We start from the raw sequence: 5,055 nt of genomic DNA on the forward strand, positions 1-5,055 counted from the left end.
ATGGTATCTCTATGGACTACTCTTACAAATTGCGTCTGCATCTACAATTATCTGAATACAATTTTTAATAAAATACATCAGTTGAACAAATTCATTATTTTTTGTTGACACTAAATACTTCATTTAATAAGACTCATAGAAACAAGTAAAATGAGAAAGTAACTTTTTTCAGTCAAATATTTTAATGAGCCTAGTTTATTTTTTAAATTAAACCTGTATTTAATGACCCCAAAATTAACATATAGAAATTTCCATCTGCCCACAATGTTCTTCCATGGCCCTTTCCATATGATGAGCAAAAGATGCCAGATGCAAAAAATACATACAGTATAAATTTTTTTTTGCTTTCCCCATCTTTAATTCCCCATAATGCATCACTATTATACTATCATATATGCATATTTATGTGTATATACATGTACATAGATATAATAAGTGGCTTTTTTTGTAAAGTAGAAATGCTCTCATTCATCTTTGTTTGATATAGGCACCCAAGTAGGTAGTCAGATATTAAGTAAAAGCCACAAAAACTTCCTTTTTTGAAGTCATTAAAAAGGAAGGAAGATCATTAAAAAAAATTCTCTCTTCCTCTTATTACAGCTAGCCTTTGAGGCATGCCAGCCAAGAAAAAAGGAATCACCTTGGCGATGGGAAGTCTATACCTTCCCCTCTTTGGGTTGTAGCTGAACTTCTCTTGGAAGTGCTAGTAAAATATGTAACTTGTCATTTGCTTTAAGTAAGTCTTTACTTCAGCTTTCCTTCAAACAATGCCTTTACTCTCCCACTAGTATACAAGGATTTAGAGACTTCATATATCAAAGTTCTGGTTGGTTAGAAGTCTCTTTAAACCATGTTTTACCTATGGAGAGAGAGGAAAAGGTATGGGAGAATGGCAGAGGAGGAGAGTGAGAGAAAGAGAGAAATATATCTTCCTCTTTAGGAGCACTGGAAGAAAGCAAGCTTTTCAAAGTCATTGCAGATATCTCATGAAGGTCCAGGCTGCTACCATGGTGAGGGCAAACTGGCACCAGCACCATAGCTACAGGAATACCACTCAGCTCCCTTTCACCTCAGTGTCTTATAGGCCCATTCTGCACCTGTAACCTGTGCTACACTCTCAGGGACACAGCACAGCTTGCATTACAAAAGAGGTCTACAGCATTCTGGTACAGCAGGTTTTTAAAATCTTGGCCATTTACCTGAGGGTCCTCTAGTAAGATTGATCTCTTCCTCAGTAACCAAATAATCCACTCCTCCATTTCTATGTTATTGTTTGTCTAGTTTCCTAACCTGGGTCAGCTAGGGCTCCCTCAGGTGAAGGTGAGAATAAGTCCCAGTCTGGCATCAAAAGCACCACACTTTCAGTTGTTCAGTTCCAGTATAAGCTTTTTTTTTTTAAACTCCAAGAAAGTCAAAATATAATCAAGAATAAAAAAAGTCAATAAATGGTTGCTTAGGTCAGGGAAATTGACTTATAATATTTTAATGCTGATTTCCAATTAGAAAATATCGTTAACTACCCACTGCTAAGAAAGAATACCAATAGAAATAAAATCAAAAGTTAACAAACGGGACCTAATTAAACTTATAAGCTTTTGCACAGAAAAGGAAATCATAAATAAAATGAAAAGACAACCTACAGAATGGGAGAAAATACTTGCAAACAATGAGACTGACAAAGGATTAATTTGCAAAATTTACAAACAACTCACAACTCAATAACAAAAAACAAACAACCCAACCCCAAAACGGGCAGAATATCTAAACAAGCAATTCACCAGTGAAGACATACAAATGGTCAATAGGCCCAAGAAAAAAATGCTCAGTATCACGCTAATTATCAGAGAAATGCAAATCAAAACTACAGTGAGGTATCACCTCACACCAGCCAGAATGGCGATCATTAAAAAGTCTATGAATGATAAATACTGGAGAGGGTGTGGAGAAAAGGGAACCCTCCAACATTGTTGGTGGGAATGTAGTTTGGTGCAGCCATTATGGAAAACAGTATAGAAACAGATTTACCCTATTATCCAGCAATCCCCCTCCTGGACATATATCCAGAGGAAACTCTAATTCGAAAAGATACAAGTTCATAGCAGCACTATGTACAATAGCCAAGACATGGAAACAACCTAAATGTCCATTAACAGATGACTGGATAAAGAAGTTGTGGTATATTTATACAATGGAACACTACTCAGCCATTAAAAAAGAATAAAATAATGCCATTTTCAGCAACATGGGTGGACATGAAGATCGTCATACTAAGTGAAGTAAGCCAGAATGAGAAAGAAAAATACCATATGGGATCACTTACATGCGGAATCTTAAAAAATGACACAAAACGATTTATTTACAAAACAGAGATAGACTCGCAGACATAGAAAACAAATGTATGGTTACCAAGGGGAAAGGGACGGGGTAGAGGGACAATCTGTGAGTTTGGGATTTTCAAATACTAAGTACCATATATAAAATAGATAAACAACATATAGCACAGGGAACTATATTCAGTATCTTGAAATAGCCTATAATGAAAAGAATATTAAAAGGAATATATATATATAAATAACTGAATTACTATACTGTACACCAGAAATTAACACTACATTGTAAATCAACTATACTTCAATAAAAAGAAAAAATACCAAATAAAATTCATTTCCAATGAATAACTTTCAAGTTCATATTATACATAAATAATTAGAGATAGCCAAATAAATGTATTAAATACCTGAGCATTCAAGTAGTATGCTAGGCACTTTCATGTACAATTACTATAATTGTCAAAATGATTATACAAGATTGATGGTATATTTTTCTCAGTAATGCATTTAATAAAACTGAGAGTCTGTAAAATGACTTTTTCAAATCACCCACCTAGTAAGTTGCAGTACAGTGACTGAATTCAGGTCAGTCTGACACCTAAGCCCATGCTCTTACATGTTTACAAAGTTGTATACAAAACAGATATGAAATCTTGATAGCTTCTATCAGCATTCCTCCTTGAGTGAGATCTATTTTGTCTAGGAATATATTTTGATTATCTTACTCCATAGAGATTTCAGAGTGATAATCTGAGAGCTTGTGCTAAACTATAATGCTAACAAGAGAGAAAAAGTGGTATGCAGGTATGGGCATGCATGTGTGCATGTGCATACTTGTGTGTATGTGTGTGTGATGGGGGGAAACATTGAATTACTCTGTAAGAGCTTGACAAGATCTTGGTAGAGGGAACAGGAAGATAGTAAGAGGACAGTATTTATTTCATCCCGAGCCATGATACACAACTAGGAATCTAGATTTGGGCAGGGGTCTGTGATTTTGCAGCATGGCATTTATGGCCAGACTAACAGATCTGTTTCTCTGGCTCAGATCTTCCCGCCCTCTCATAGCAGGCGCTGGTAAATAACTGATCTAATGAGCAAAGCCTCTACAGAAGGAAAACTCTGGTAATTAGTTTAGAAACTCTTCTAACTTAACCCAGGCAAGTGATTCAAGGCAGGCACCTAGGAGAGATCCCTGGCCATACTGATAACTCAAAGCATATGCCTGACTTAGCAACTGAATTCACTGGAATTTAATTACTCAACATGATTATGTACTGACAGCAAACTTGTGATTGGAAGGATTGATTATTATTAGGCAAACACTTTCATTATTCATTTATTACAATCTTGGGCTTACTTCCCAGACTAGAACTAGATATTCCACTTATTTTCACTTCATTACCTTTTTAGTTGAATATGTTTAACTTTGTGAGGTGGTTATTTTGACTCATGTCATTCTTTTGCATGATTAAACCATTACAATTCATTCAGGAAATGGAGTTTTCTTCAGATAAAAAAGCACTATGATAACAGAACACAGGATAGTTCTGTCAGTTTTGTTTTGACAACTCAGCTCAGTCTTATTTGTCTGCTCATAGACCTTTGTATGATCCCAAAACCAGTAATTTAGTATAATAGACTGGCTACTAAATGTAAGTCATTAGGCCTTCTATAAACTTTTATTAAGTGAATGGATGGGTGAGGGAAATGGACTCTAAGTTGACTTCTTTATCTAATGTTATAAACTTTGAGGAGGTGACAATGACCTTATTTCTAAGGAGAACAAAACAGTGTTTGCTTTCAAGCAAATATCAATAAATACCTTATCCAAACAAAATTCAATTAAACTTTTATAAACATTTCATACCATTTTATATTCATGTGTGTATATGAAGAAAAATATTTTCTTACACTAATAAACTTCCCATCTCAGTATTACTCATTCTAAACAATAAATTTACAGTGCAAGTTTCAGATACAGTAGTTCATTAGTAAAGTGTTTTTAAATACTATAAAAAGGTTGCTTTTCAATTATTCCACACATTAGGGTCTGTTTGGTCTATACCTATGAATTCAGGATGATATTTTTTAAATTTTAAAATTTGGAGGTTGGAGTAGCACTGTCCATTTATGGATTATTAATTTTTTTTTTACTTTGCCACTACCTGTCATCATCTTTGAAGAATCATCACTTCCTGGGTAAGCATATATGGTGACTTGTGAATCCAATTATAAGAACTATTTCAAATTTCAAAGACAATGAAAGCCACTGTGAACAAGTAGTTCCTGTCTTTCTGGGTGTTTATTTTTTGCAGAAAGTCACAAGGACTTGCTATTTTCTAGTCAAGATCTGGAAAACACAATAAATAAACAAAATATACAGTTGTAGAGGTGAGAGCTTAATATGCTCTTGATTCATAGAGATTCCTTTGTGTTCATTTCAGAGAAAGCTGAAAACTCTGTGAAAGTTGTTGAAATAAATCCATAAAAAATGGTTTGGACTGTGACATACATAAAATGTACAGTTTCTCAGAATTTCCCTTGCTTTTCCCACTACCACCCCTATCCTGATGAAGTATTAGAAATAAGACATATCTCAACCTGAACCATGAAATATAAAATACAGTTTAAAAGATGTACCATAGAGAATGCAATCTATGAGATGAGCTGTATAAAGGTATACACATACTGTTAGCAAAGCAGATGTAGCCTGAAAGAGAGA

General features: G+C 34.5%; 1 pseudogene; it reads right to left on the bottom strand.

Moving 5' to 3' along the window:
• Positions 1 to 970: 970 nt before the first annotated feature.
• On the bottom strand, positions 971 to 3,060 carry LOC116280254 (synaptojanin-2-binding protein pseudogene; annotated as a pseudogene).
• Positions 3,061 to 5,055: the final 1,995 nt, after the last annotated feature.

Source organism: Vicugna pacos, chromosome 4, assembly GCF_048564905.1.
Source record: "Vicugna pacos chromosome 4, VicPac4, whole genome shotgun sequence".
NCBI lineage: Eukaryota > Metazoa > Chordata > Mammalia > Artiodactyla > Camelidae > Vicugna > Vicugna pacos.